Source organism: Periophthalmus magnuspinnatus, chromosome 22 (assembly GCF_009829125.3).
Source record: "Periophthalmus magnuspinnatus isolate fPerMag1 chromosome 22, fPerMag1.2.pri, whole genome shotgun sequence".
NCBI lineage: Eukaryota > Metazoa > Chordata > Actinopteri > Gobiiformes > Gobiidae > Periophthalmus > Periophthalmus magnuspinnatus.
The window spans coordinates 8580989-8597349 of record NC_047147.1 but is presented as its reverse complement, the minus strand read 5'-3'; positions in this window follow the sequence as shown (position 1 = coordinate 8597349).

Here is a 16361-nt window from a genome sequence, read left to right as displayed (position 1 = left end):
TGGCACCAAGTCGCGGGATTTTGGAGGAATAGCAAAAAGCATGAACGTTACTTCTGGAATTTCAATGTATTTATATAAAAAAGATTTGATTGGCAAATGAAAAAGAGACGCCTGTGATAAAACAATATAAAGCATTGATAAATGATGGTCTGGTTGAACTTGACAAGAAAAGATATTTGACTTTTATGAAGGCAGCAATGGGGAACTTTCAGTCTTCTTGTCAAAAGTCCTGTTTATCAGTTTGTTTCCCCATGTATTTGAGCAAAATGCGCCTTGCCCCATTGTCAATAATCAGGAAGTAGACGTTAGCATGGTAGTTGGTGTCAGCTTTACGGGCATGGCTAAACTCCCCGCTGATCTCTGAGAACGGTGAAAAGACTTTCATCATGGTGAACAATTAGGATGCTCAGAATGCGTAAGGTAAGTGAGGAATAACTTTGGACCAACGCAAACACATTTGGTTCAGTTTTTCACGTTTTTAAGACCAAAAAATCAGATTTTAAAGGACAGCTACAGTAGTACAGAAAATAAAAAGTACAGTAAATATATACGCATAAAAGAAATAGAAATTGGGTGCAAAATGATCAGCGTTGCCAAGAAATAAATGCCAGTTGCTGCGTTAACTTATCGATAAATGAATTCAAATCTGAGGCACACCTGGACTAGCCTCTGTTCACTGCGATATGAATGGTGTACAGCTGTGTAATTCATTATATATAAACTTTAATAACTATTGACCAAACTCCTATGTCCCGCTGTGTGCATGTCCCACCATCGCTAGACAAATGAGTCTGTGAAGTGGACCCAGCGGTGCAGTGTTTGTCTATTAAAAACCCAGATGTCTCGTATTGGGAAAGTGTCGGCGCAGGTGAAGGAAAGCCTCATTACCTTCTGCTTTATTTGTTTGCACTTGTTCCCATTATGTGAACCAGCATTGGAGACTTTGGCCAAGGTCTTTTGCGGCCCGCTGTGGTGGGATTCACACAGAGGGGGAAGGGGGAGGCGCTGTCCTTGGTGCCGTCCCTGGCCTTCAGACTGCGAGAAGCCCCCCCAGTCCCACAGTGAACATGTACTTGTGGGCTAATGAGGCCGTGGCAGATGTCAGTCAAAGCTATGGTGAAGCATGAGGAATGTGCTTGAAAGGCCTCCGTAGCTTGTCAGGTTAGCCTTCTCGCTACTTTATACAGCACAGTCATGCTTCTCAAACCAGGAAGAGCACGGAAGTAGCTGCTCCTCACAAAAGAAGCAAAACTAGAAACTTTGAATGGATTTCTTGGAACTTGTTCACAATGGTTTCGCTCAACCGTGGATGCTTTAAGTGGTTATTATGGTGTGAATAAGCAGCAAGAAGAAATATATTGTCGACGTTGGCCTTCATAAACCTGCTTTTGCCAATTGTTTTGTGTCTTTTGACCAAGTCTGAAGTGTTTTGATAATATTTTTCTGGGCCAAGCTCCCATTGGTGTAATGTAAATCAATTTTTGAGGTGGCCCCACTGAGCCTTCTTTCATAATATTTCTCGGGGTCTTCACTCAAAATTAGAGCTCACTGAACTCAAATTTTTGATGCCTCTTACTTTTCTATACATTATTGTTTACTGTTTGATTTCTGCGATTTTCCTCAGAATTGTACAAATACAATAGGGCTCTCACACGAGCAGACGAGCTGCTGACTCGCTCTCCTCACACATTTGTGCTCTGGCCCTAAATATAATAATAAGAAACTGATGAAAAACAATTCCCCAGTGTTACTGGCTCGAGCCAATTAAAGCCGCAAGCGTTCATGACGGTGCTTGGCCGTGCCTGCGTTGCATTCTCTCTGCTCATCCACACATGCCAGCCAATGTCTGTGACCGTGAGAAGTCATCAAAGAAACAGGAAATTTAGGGTTTTTTGCTGGTGTGATACAGGCAAACCATAAAGAGCACTGTTGAGTCGGGTGGATGCTATCTCCTACCGACAAAAAAGATGATAAGAAACAAAGTTATGCCTAACAGACAAAAAGTTTACAAAAAATAATCCTGTCCAGGTTTGAATTCTCTCTATAGAAAGTAATTGCAAATTTCCTCTGTCAAAAGACATTAGCCAAAATGGTATTCTACATATTCATTATGTAGCATACATAAAGAGAAGAGTGTATTGTGTTTTTTCTGTGAACTTACACATCCAAATGAGACAAAAAACACATATATAACATATTCAGATCTCAGTGTTGGTCAGTAGATTGGACCAGCAGGAAATGTTTTCAGCTTTTGCTCCATTCGAGCAGCAGAAATCTCCATTTGGATTATTTCTCTGTAAGATAAAAGCCATCCTCTCACAGTCAGAGGTTGAACTGATTTCCAGGAGCATATTACAGATTTTTTTGGCAGCTGTAAGACCTGCTAGTGATGCACAACAGTCAGTAATGGTCAAATTTAGTTTGGTCATCTAGCAAAATAATCCTCTGAGAGCAGTGGACGGATGTTCATATTAACTTAGAAAGTGCCTCTGAGACATTTCTCAGAATTGTGCCACCTCAGGGCACCAGACCATATGGAGAAAAGTGACAAGAGTTTTTTTGTGCATAAATGTGGGTTGTCCTTTTTGAGTGAAACAGAGATAATGGCACTGTCCTTGAAGACACTTTGATTATAGAGTCATGAACCGTGTTTAAAAGGAAAGGGCCGAGCTGAGGCCAGAAGGCAACATACAACATACAACATACACACACACATACAACATACACATACAACATACAACATAAACATACCACATACAACGTACACATACAACATACATATTAAACATACACATACAACATACACATTAAACATACACATACCACATACAACATACACATACAACATACACATACAACATACGCATACAACATACACGTACAACATGCACATACAACATACACATACACATACAACATACACCATACACATACAACATACACATACAACATACGCGTACAAGATACACGTACAACATACACATACAACATACACATACAACATACACATACAGATACAATATACACATACAACATACACATACAGATACAATATACACATACAACATACACACAGATACAACATACACATACAACATACACGTACAACATACACATACATCATACACATACAACGTACAACATACACATACAACATACAACCTACACGTACAACATACACATACAGATACAATATACACATACAACATACACATACAGATACAATATACACATACAACATACACACACAGATACAACATACACATACAACATACACATACAACATACACATACAGATACAATATACACATACAACATACACACACAGATACAACATACACATACAACATACACATACAACATACACGTACACCATACACATACAACCTACACGTACAACATACACGTACAACATACACATACAACATACACATACAACATACACATACAACATACACACACAACATATGCATACAGATACAATATACACATACAACATACACACACAGATACAACATACACACACAGATAGAACATACACATACAATATACACACAGATACAACATACAAATGCAACATACAGATGAGACATACATTGGTGGGGTGGAATGAATGACTTTACTTATTTCCTCCAACGTTAAAGGTGTTTCTAAAGAATGGTCAGATTCATGTGGCAATTGAAATAGATTAAGAGAGCTTAACTACATACTTTTTATTGTGTGTTACTTCAGATGCATATAGTTTATACAGTTTACTGCAGAACACTGTAAATGAGCTGTTAATGTTTCCACGATCTGAGGTGACAGAGCCTCCTTTGGTGCCATGACAGAAATATTTGCCAGTTGTTCATTGTTGGGAATTTTATAAGCCAAACAGCGGCTTGGTCTGGCACTGTTTAAATAATGTTCCTGCTGCACGCGCTGTATCTGAAATTCGGCTTTGTGCCTTAATAATTCATTTAGTTGTTCAAATTTATCTTGCCGTGTTTTTATGTTTCCAGGCGTCACTTTAGTAATCATTTCTCTTTCTATGGCAGCCTTTTCTGCTTCTAGGGCCTCAATTTTAAGCTTATTTGCTTTATTTAATTGTGGAGAAAAGCTTATTTTTCCGTATGCGCCCTTTAACTGTTTCTCGGAGTATCCTAGGGTCATCTACACAGTCCTGGTTTACCCCAATAAAGAAATGTTCAGAAAGAAATGATTCCCCAGATAGTGTTTTCACATAACTATCATTACATAAAAGCAAAACACTGAATGGCGTCTGGGAGCCCTTGATAGGCTGGATTTGAGTATAAATGAGCAGGATCCCGCCCTGTGATCTGATAAAGTGCATGGTGTCATTTCAGTACTGCAAATGCTCTTGAATAGAGGCTTTGAAATAAATATATAATCTATTCTGGGAAATGATTTGCGATGTGCGGCGTGGAAAGAAAATTCTCTGACTTGAGGATTCATGAGACGCCAAACACCGCATAAGACATATACTTTTACTCATTTTTGAAGTTCATGTGAAGCTAGTTTCTGGTCACTGCTTTCTCTCTGCCCCCATCTGTCAGAACATTGAAATCCCCTCTAATTAAAAGCTGGTAGTCAGGGAGGTCTAGAAAGGTAGAGTTCAAATAAAATAACTTGTGGAGCGCAACTGGAGCATAAACACACTCTGAAATCTTCAGACCATTAGACAAAACTTTGCAAAACATAATGCGACCATCCGTGCTGCCTCCCATGCCCTGGTTAGTATAAAGTAAATGTCTTCTAATTGCAATAAGAACATGTCTATTATTTTCAGAGTGGCTAGGAACAGTTGCAACTTTTAAATATTTGATCTAAAATCTGCATGCATCTGCTTCTAAATAGTGGGTTTCTTGAATAAATCCAAAGTGAATATTTTTCCTATGCAGTAGATCAACTGTATTTTCCGGACTATAACTCACACTTTTTTCATAGTTTGTCCGGGGGTGCGACTTATACTCAGATGCGACTTATATGTGAAATTATTTAAATATATAATGTCACATCTTCGTTACTGTCACACTGAGAACTACTCTAGGGCACTCTAGACTTGTGTACCAGGATGTACTGCTCCTGTACCAATGAAAATTTCAACATTGAGGTAATTTTAAAGATATCTGAGAAAAACTGAATAAAAATGCTCCTAAAAGAAAATTGTATTCTGAGTCTGATGACAGTGGCGCTTCATCTACCCCCAGAGTTGACGGAGTTTTTCAGAAGCGACACTGAGGATGAAGAATACAATGGATTTAGTGAGTGAGAGTAAACTTGTTACTTGTTTTTTCTGCTTTATTTATCTGATTAACTGTTAATATCTTACATTAACACACCAGACACGTGTTCAGTTCTGTATGTGCTTCATGATATTCAGCCTGTTCTATATTTAATTGTTATTATTATAACTTGTCTTTAAAGATAAAATGTCTGTTCTTGGTCTTGGATTTTGTAAAATAAATTTCCTCAAAAAATGTGACTTATATATGTTTTTTTCTTCATTATTATGTTTTTTTTTTTTTGGCTGGTGCGACTTATACTCCAGAGCGACTTATGGACCAGAAAATATGATGATGCAAAATGTATGGAATTCAGTAGTGAAGAAAAAAGTGAAATAACTCTTTTTCATCTTTTAAATATTTTATTTTATACTTTATTTCAGTGAGCTTCGTGATGATGAAGTCTCCTGAAATAGTTTTCACACATGTGCTTTGTCAAGGTCAGGAAATGCCAAGAGCAGTGATTATTTTGTTTTAAGTTGAGTTATTTTGGGTCTATTTTTTGCTGCTACATTCCGTATGTGTCATATTCACATTCATTCATATTTTTGATGCCTTTAGCGACAATCTACAACGTAAATAACTATGAGAGTGAAGAACAAACATACATGAAAAAGTGTCTAAACTTTTTTACTGGTCGTGTTTAAAAAATATTATAAAAATATTCAAATGATTATTATTGAAAACTTGAGGGATGAAAGAGGAACCTTGATCGTAGTTGTTTCTTTACAAACTGATGAATGAAGCTCAGTGCGTCATTAAACAGGAAACGCTGAAATCACTACAGTTCAAAATTAAAATAATAAATAAATAATAAATCTGTCAATGGCGCTGCTTCATCATGTTCCTCAAATATATCAGTATATGTCACTTTCAATTTACATTCTTGTCGTAGCAGATCCTAAAACTGCAAGTATAAACAAAAATGTGATGTATTGAAATTCCTATTCAGCCCTGGCCTAGTTTTCCCTCATATACATTTATATTGTTTAGGGCGGGCCTTAGGGATGGCAGATTTATTGAGGAAGATTTTATCATCTAAACAAGAGTGTGTGCGGTGACTCCCTTCCTCCGCTCTCACGCTGCTATGATATCTCCAGGTGCTTACAGGGAGAGACAGGCAATCTAGATAATTCCCGCCTGTAATCACCTTTTTGTTTGGTGTGCCGACATGAGACAGATCCAGCGATACATTTTGTGGAAAAGAAAAGTGGGATTGGAGGAAAATGTGTGTCATCATGTGGACAAAATGACAGAGCAGGTAATTTTGCACTGGGACAAAATGGTGCAGATGACTGGAATTGGGACACTCCAGGGAGAGATATTTGAGAGGTGCTGTTAAGACTCCTGAAGAAGATTTCCTGTCTTATTTTTGCACGTTTGTTTTTTTATTGTTTTACCACAGCCTACTAACTCCGTCTACCGAGCTAAAGCGGCAATATGAAAAATTATTCACAATTTTCAGTCGCCTCAGCGTCTCCATGATCTCCTGATATTTCTACTAACGAGCCAGACTATTTTATTTGTCTGTACTTGTATTTACATCACATTTATGGCGCGTTCACACTTCCACGATCACCATATTCAAATTAGGACGAACCTAAGACCAAACACAAAGCTTAAAGCAGGACTAAAGACCTAAACTTCGCTCACAACTGCAGTAATTACCATATCGATTTATCATTCAGTACACGAAGGATGGAATGATACTTTTTTGGGGTCAGTATTTATCATGAGGACTTTTTCTTTGTACTAGCGGAGAACATTTTATCATTTTTTTCGTTCTATGGTAAGATTTGAGCTGTAGAGGTTGAATAAATAACTAATTATAGATACAAACTTACTACTAAAAGTGTCATTCTGGTTTGTGTTTATTGCAGCTCAAGCTTTTAACCATATTATAATAGTTTTCTGGGGATAATTCTACTTTGGTTTTGTCAGTGGCATAAATTTGTTTCAGTATTATCATTTATCGTCTATATTTACTAATTTGTTATAGAGACAGGCCTACCTGGAGGACTAAAGAGTGAAGGGGAAGGAGGGGCGGGGTCTGGACATATGAGGAGCAGTAGGATTAGTCTAACGGGTATGAGGGCAGTCCTGTGTGATGTCACCAAGTACTTGAACTTGCAGTGAACACAAAGCATCAAATTTACCCATTTTACCACTAAAATTAGCCAAAAGGACTAGGAACAGTAGATGATGCTATTAAGATACATTCAGAGTTTAGTAGCAAAAACAAAAGTTCATTTAGTGTTTAGTTTAACTTTAAAGGCCCAATATTACGCAAAATTGACTCGTGAGGTTTAAGTCATGTTATGATGTTGTTACCTCCTCAAAAACAGACCTGGAGTTGTGTTTTGTTTCATTCGCACATCCTCGAGTGACACTTTATTATTAGTCTGCCCACATCTTCAAACCTCAAAATGCTCTGTTCCACCTTGTGATGTCACAAAGAAGCAATCGTTTTCCAGTTAAAAGCTACATTTTACCTTTAGGTTCATAGAGATTGACCATTTCAAGGCTGGAATCATCCAAATGGTTCTAGTGAAGGTGTATGGAGTTTAAAAACACAGTGGAGCACTTCTTGTGTTACCACTTGATGACATCACAAGGTGGAACTCAGGCTAAATATACAGGATTTGTGCGTTAAACATGTGTGAATGAAACAAAACACAACTCCAGGTGCGTTTTTGATCAGGAAACAATGTTATAACAGACAGAAAATAGTGTAATATGGGATCTAACCAAATATACAATGAAACTGGGCGCAAATACGTGGCTTTGTTTGGATTATCCTAAAGTTATCTGATGTACTTTATATTCAGGTCAACAAAATACCTCTAGACTGTGTTCTTGGGATAATATAAAAACTTAACTGCGCTGGACTCAATTTGAACTCACTTTGATAACTCACCACTCGACAACTGTGCCAAGTCAAACCCAGTCTATGCAAACTTTCCTTCATATTTAAGAACATTTAAAGTGATGTTATTGTGAAAAAATACATAAATAAGTCAAATAAAAGATGTCTAAAATTAATAATTGAAGGGCTGAGTCGGCGGTGACGCAGACGGGCTCACGGTCCATGTGTTCCATGACTCATCACAAAGAAAGATCTAACTCCAAACACTGCGAAACTAAAATGGCTGCTGATTCATCTTCGTCAAAAACAGATTGGACCATAACATGCATTTTTATTATAGTCGGTGGGAATAAATGATAGGGGAGTGAATCAAACTGTACTCACTGTGGCTTGAAGTCCATCATCTCTCCGCTGCAGTCGAAGCCGCTTTCAATCTATACTGAAAAAGAAAAATGGAAAAGTGACAAAGACTGTATCCATGTAACGCTTTTCCACGTTTGAGGAGCTCAAAGGCCTTTACATCAGACACTGGAGGCCAGGTGGGGGAAGTGTCTTGCCCATGGACACAACAACAGCATTCATTTGCATTGTGGGAGTTGGAATCGCACCGCCAACCTGTGGGTCAGTGGATTTGATCGCTCTGCTAATGATGTTTATGTCGAAAGCGGGATTCTGACATTGGTAGATCAGTATTTGTAAGGCAAGGCACGAATCATAGACGAAGTAATTCAAAATGCTTTACAGAATAAGAAAGACATTAAAATCACAATACAGCAAATCAAAACATAAATAATCACAAGTAATCATCATAAAATTAACATTAAAAGAGAAGATTTGTAAACTAAGCCAGTGCCAGAAAACCTAATCATGGAAAACAGGTTCATTGACTTTCTGTTTAACACAGAAGTAACTAAATTAAATCTGTCAACTGGAGAAATCGTTGTAGGAGTGAAGACGTTTCTCTGCTCGTCCAAGCCGCTTCAGTTCTGGTCAGATTGCTGGTGGCCACTGCCTTATATTTATCTGAAGGGAGGAGCTAACCACACTGAAACTGTAAGCCATTGTCTCCAGTTTCAGCCTTAACGACTGTATTCAACCTGTAATTGTTCTCTTTGTTCCAGTTTGTGTTGGGTCTAAGGATAGAGTTGTAGATTGGTGAGAGATTATGTCTGAGGTCCCCATTCCTGTTCAAAGAAGGACTGTCTTTCTTAATAAAAATAGCTTTAACACCTCTCCCAAACCATTTCTTTTCTCTGGCTAAGATCTGAACTTCACTATCTTCAATGGAGTGGTTAGTGTCTTTGAGATGGAGATGTACAGCAGACTGGGGTCCAGAGCAGCTCTCACATCAGTGTTGGTACATCCTCTTATGGAGCAGCTGTTTAGTTTCTCCAGTGTAACGCTCACTGCACTCTTCACTACACTGAATGGAGTAGACCACATTACTTTGTTTATGACTCTGGGTTCTGTCCTTTGGGTGAACCAGTTTCTGAATTTTCTGTTTGACACCACAGAGCGGGTCCTTTGCTGCTTCTTCATTGTGTCATTTCACTGTCCAAGCAATGCATTTTCATTTACAGCGGGTTGTTTTTGGAAAGCACTGATTATTCAAAGAATCACAAGCAAGTACTTAATGTGTGGGTGAGGATGGGGGGTAGGGGAAAACAGAATTTTTGTAAGCACTCAAGTCTAAAATGTACTGTATAGGAAAACACAGGAATGGCAAATGTGAATCATTCAAAATACAGCTTTGAGTGAGCCAATGGTGAGGCAAAAACTGCATTAGAATCTCCCAAAACTCACAAGACTTCTCTGAGAAATGATGAAGAAAGAACATTTGAACTTATTTTAGATAGAATGAGTGGAATGATTTTGGTAAATGGTCATGTTTTCCACCTTCAAGGCTCCCAAAGCGCTTTACGTCAAGGAACCACTCACCTATTCACACAGGGTTAAGTGTCTTGCCCAAGGACATAACAACAGCATTCATCTGTGGGAGCTGGTCAGTGGATCTCAGTGCTCTATCAGTGACGTTTACACCGAGAAGGATTCAAACTGACAACCTTCAGATCAGTGGACAAACACTCCACCAACTGAGCCACGGTCGTCCTCACTTTTCTTGTACTATATGAACTTGACAAATCTTCTGTCTTCTTTGATTTGATTAAAGCGTCTTGAGCTCCACGTCCTTACGCGTCAGATCTTCTCGTTTAATAATTCATCTGACCATTTGCTGAACCCCTTCGATGGGCCATTGTCACCTTGAAAAGTGTCCACTTATGTCCCACTAAAGCAAAGTGAATATTTCATCGTCATTTATAAAACATGAATCTGTCACGCTCGTAATGAGTGGAAGATACATGCTATTACGGTGGTGCAGCTTTGCAAATAAACTTCTTAACTGTCAGCGTAAGTGGGCCACAGAGACGCACTAAATTAAAATCATATTCATAATTGTCATATTAACGTTTGGAGTTAACTATAATCCCCACTGAAAGCAACCTGATCCAGTGTTAATGTGTTGGCACTAGAAGAAAAGCAGATGGTACATTTGATACATTTAATATAAGAAATACAATCACTGTGGAAAAGAAAAAAGTGACACTGTCCTGCCACTGCGTCCGACAGATCAGTGTGTGGATGCAAAACAGCTTTATCCAGATAAACTTAGTGTCGTAACTGGTGGGGTTGGGTGGACCAAAGACGTGCAGACTCGGGGCAGATTTACAGTGTTTATTTACAAAATGGTGCAATTCAGTTCAAACACAATAATTAATACAGCGGGGGGCAGGAGCCAGAGTCCAGGGCAGGATCCAAGAGCGGCACCGGAGCGAGGTGCAGAGGACAAGCCGGGATACGGGAACGTGGGCCACAGAGGCAAAGACCAGTAGACCAGAGCCAGGGAAAGGAGCAGGGTGCAGGGCGAGGTCCAGGTGCAGGAGACAAGGTGAAACAGTACAATACCAGGTCGGGGAAGCCAGGCGGGAGCGGAGCTGGGAGTGCGGGAGCTGGAGCAGTGCAGGAGACAGGATGTGGATGATGATACGCAGACGATCTCGCACCGAGTGTCTGGTCCTGGCTCCACTTATGCTCCGCAGCAGGTGGAGGTAATTGCGCTGATGTGCTCCAGGTGCCCGCGGGAGGAGCCAGGAACTCCGCCCAGCTCCAGGCTCAGACAGGTGAGGGAGGGGAAAGCACACAGGGAGACAGAAATTGCAGGCATCATGACACTCAGACAAGATTGAAGTCATCATCTTTGGCCCACAGAAACATAGAGAAAGTGTCAGCAGTCACCTCCAGTCTCTCTCTCTAAAACCTTCAAACCAGGCGAAAAATCTAGAGGTAACAATGGACTCAGACTTGAACTTTAACAGCCAAATCAAATCGGTAACATCTGCAGCTTTTTACCATCTAAAAACATTGCAAAAATCAAAGGTAAACTGTCAAAACCAGACTTAGAGAGACTTATCCATGCATTTGTCTCCAGTAGGTTAGACTACTGTAACATCCTGCTCACTGGCCTCTCCAAACGAGCCTTAAGACAGCTGCAGTACATCCAGAACACTGCTGCTCGGGTCCTGACTAGAACCAGGAAGTACTTCACACATGTGTCCTGTGCTCAGGTCTCTGGCTCCTGTGACTCAGAGAATAGACTTTAAAGCAGCTCTGAGTGTGAACAAGTCTCTCCATGGACCAGCACCACAGTACATCTCCCACATGTTAGTGCCATATGAACCATCTCACACTCTGAGGACTTCAGGGACCGGCCTCCTGCTGGTGCTCAGAGTCAGGACTAAACATGGAGAATCAGTGTTTCAGTTTTATGCAGCTAAAACCTGGAACAGTCTTCCTGAAGATGTGAGACAGGCCTCGACTTTGACAATGTTTAAATCCAGGCTCAGAACGGTTCTGTTTAGCGGTGCATATGTCTGAAAGGTTTTTATTCTGCACTTTTCTCCTTTAATGTTAATTGTATGATGATTATTTGTGATTATTTATATATTGATTTGCTGGATTGTGATTTGAATGTGTTTCTTATTCTGTAAATCACTTTGAATTACTTTGTGCTTGAATTGTGCTGTACAAACAAACAGTGTTGGGCATCTTACTTCAAAAATATCATTAGTTATAGTTACAAGTTACTTCTCTCAAAAAGTAACTGAGTTAGCAACACAGCTCAGCCCCAGTCTGTGAGCAGCAGCCTCACACTCGAGTCTAAAACTTTACCTAGGACACCTGGCCTTATGGCGCTTTAGTCCAGCTGCTTTATTGGGCTCTCTTCATGTTGTTGTGCACTTTTGGCACTTGCCTCCAGCGCAGAGCGTGGATGGGTCTTTCTATCCTGGGGCACAGCTAAGTTAACCCTCGGGCTTCCCTTTAATAACTATCACACAAAAACAGCCCTAAAAACTATAATAGATTCACATTTTTCATACTTGTGTAGCTAAATTTTAAGACCTATCCGTGCCCTAATAAAAAATGACTTTAAAAGCAAATAATACAACTTTAACCCTTTAAATTCTTGTTGGAAAATGTGGGTTTCACATTGGATACAACAACTGGAATAGATTTTTATATGTGCTCTAGGAAAGAAAAAACTAAACTTTCCATCTAGAATTTTAAGCGGGTTTATCTTTTACCATTTTTATCACCTCAAATGACTTTATCTGGACTTACTGGACTTAACTCACTCAACTTCGTTCACAGGTGTATACAGACGTTCTTCGGTTGCAGCACTTGGACTAATGTGGCACTTGTGTGTTCTTACTGTGCTTCAAGAGTTTTCATAATAACTTCAATGTACAATTTGTCCGTCCAGCTCTGATTAATGCTATAGACGAATCACCTTATCCGACCCCCGCTGTCGGCTCATGAGGACTGACAAGTCACAAAACACCAATTAAACTCAAACCTATAAATAAAGTTGGACGAGTCTGGCCTGGGTACCGTTGTTCTACACTTTTGCACCACAGCTCTTCACCACCATCAAATATAAGGATGACAGTTTGACATCTTCAGTTAACTAAAGATTTAAATGTCCAATCAGAGCGTGGGCCTGCGAAATTAAAAAGTTATTTGTAATTGGAAATCTGACAAGAGGAGTCTGCTTAACAACTATTGGATTGTATTACATCATCTGACAGAATGTCTTTGATAGTCGAGAGAATGCTATCCAGAAGTTAATGAGCACAAACACTGACCTTATTTTATCCTTGTTTTTTTATGAATTTGACACGGGAAGAACCATAGACTGTAGAAAGAAGTGGACTAAGGGAGTGTGACGTCAGCCATAGCCTTCAGCTTTGGTCAAATGAATCTTATCAAGGCTAGCAGCTATTAGAAGCCAAATTCTGACCGCGAGTATCATAGTAACAAAAGAGCCAATCCGGAGCAAGGCTGTTGACGGTAACGCCCCTTCCCGCCCACACCGCTGGTTTGGGAGGGGGCGAGCGCTTAGCAACGCTGTCAATCAAACCTGTTGCTAAGGCTAGTGGGAGCAACCTTGGGAAAAGAAAACAGCTGATTTGTCTGTTATTAATGTTCATATCTTGATTTGCTGACACAATAGCTAAATAAAAATACCAGGATCATGTAGTGTGAGTTAATACGAACAGTTGAATATCAAAATGGCAGAAAATGATAGAAAAAAGACCAAATTGACAGCAGCAGTTACGGCAAGAAGGGCAGTTTTCTAATGTAAAAGGAGTTGGAGTCAGAGCTGATGTAGCCGGAAGCGAACCCATGAACATTTCCTTTTTGGAACGTGGCAGCTAGCAGGTTAGCTATGTCCATTTATATATACAGTCTATGGGAAAAACACGCAAACTCCATATTTTAAGACCAAAATGGCAGAAAATGACAGAAAACCGACCAAATTGACAGCAGCAGTTACTGAAAAAGGGGCAATTTTTCAATGTAAAGTGAATTGGAGCCAGGGTCGATAGAGCTGGAGCGCTTCCATGATTGCTTCTTTTATGGAACGTGGCAGCTAGCAGGTTAGCTATGTCCATTTATATATACAGTCTACGGGAAGAACGGGCAAACGATATTCAAAAAGGCAACCCAGAAACTTTACACGATGTGGCGAGAGCGCTAATACCAGGCAAATGTGGAAAATGGGGCAGTTAACTGATTATGTTGATATTTATTTATTGCAAAACTGTTTTATTCTCTGATATATCTTTAATCATCAGGAGGTTCAGTCCTTATTCTTGCTTTTTGTGTCTCTGGAGCATTTAAACATGTTGTCACGCTGATCCCGGTCCCAAAAGAAGAAGATCTGGTGCTGTAACAATGGAGCTGGAAAATCCAAAAGTAACAGAGACAAGCTTGTTTACTACTGACACTCTAACAACTAAATGAATCCAGGTAATGGCTGTAAACAGAGACAGGAGACGCACCTGCACTATGACAGGTGCAAGCAGAAAATGGCAGGGGCTCCACAAACAGCCAATTTGGACCCGATCGAGTGTAATGTAGGAGCTCTGGGTCGGAGCTGCGCCGCACTCACACCTGCGTCAGAGAGAAGTGAGCTGAGGGGGCTGTCACGGCAACTAAATGAACACATTAGTTAAAAATGCACTATGGAAATTTTGCGATGTGGAATTCATTTGCTTGTCTCGATGGAGATGTATTGCTTTGCCTGGATTGTTCCACTGTATTTCATAAAATTAATGCGTCTTTCGTTTACTCTTATCAGACATTCTTACTGCGCCTCTCCACAGATCCGACCTGTATCTTGGCCTGGTGGTGTCGCTGTCTGCACGGTGAGATTTAATGCCATATTGCGGAACAAGCACAGATCAGGGCGTCCACCAGAAAACGTACACAGTGCACCTTTTTAATACGAAAATCACACTTACTGCATTGGTGGATCTATTTTCTCATTTCAAAAGCTCTTCGAGTACATCAGAAATATCACGTAAATCGTTGAATAATCTTGGTCCTTGAAGTGTACTGTAACAGCCAGACTTTGTGACAGATCAGACCGTGCCGTCTTCAGAATCAGATTGTATTGTTATTGATTGAGAGCTGATGATTTAAATGCTTTGATGGTTTAAAAATCATCCAGTCATGACACGTTCAAGTCATTTTAACCAACGCTAATAGCTGTGACGAGAGGTAACCAAGTAAATGTAGTAAAGTACTGTACTTAAGTCGAATTTTCAGGCATCTGTACTTTACTCAAGGACATTTTACAGTAGATACTTTTTACTTTTACGCCTCTACATTTTTGAGCTCGAGTTAAAAGTAAAGTCCTGTTCCAAAAAGGTTAAGTACTTTTCATATGATTTGAGAGGTTATAAATAAATAAATAAAACAAAAATAAATACATAAAATTCATAAGAAAAATTAAGAAATTGACTCGTATTGTTACTGTTGACCAAAATATGTATCATTTTTAATCAATATCACTACATTTAACAGAAATTAACTAACACTTTACTCTAAAAGTCAATTTTTAAACAGGTACTTAAATGCTTTTACTAATAGTTCCTAATAGTTTATCTTTTTTGCGGTGATACACAGATAAACCCTGTCCGTCCCCTCTCTCTTTCCCCTCCCTCTTACAGACAGTGGCTGAATGCTCCATCTGAGCCCCTCTCGCTCTGTCAGACGTGTTTGCTCTAAAGGTCAGCACAGGTTTGACCTCCTGATGTCGACTGCTCCAATTGAAACTGCATCAACAGAAATCCCAGGGAGCGTTTGCTACATACAACCTCATTCTCCACTGAAACGTCTCAATAAGTTGTTCTGCAGTGTCAGCCCTACAAATATCCAAACGTTATTATAATGTTTAGGTCATACAAAAAGCTGTATTTTAGAGTTTTAAAGCAGACCTATTCTGCAAAATCGACTTTTTAGAGCTTTTAGTCATGTTATAGTTGTTTCCCATTTTACTCACCTGAAGTTGTTTTTGGAGTGATTTGTCCATGTTTAAACAATCTTTAATCATTTAATTTCATGACACCATATTTCCGATCAATCCCTGTTTTCACTGCCATCGACATACTCCCACTGCTCTGTGCTTCATCGTTCTCCAATTTGACTTTCTTAATCAGTGATATGTGCAGGATTCAGCAGTGCGGCGTAGTCATTTTGGTACAAATGAAAAAAAAAAAATCTGCTGCTTGATCTGGTGCCGACTCTTTGTTGTGTTGATGTTTACGGCAGTTTCAGCTCCCATGGGGCATTGCAGTTTTCTAACA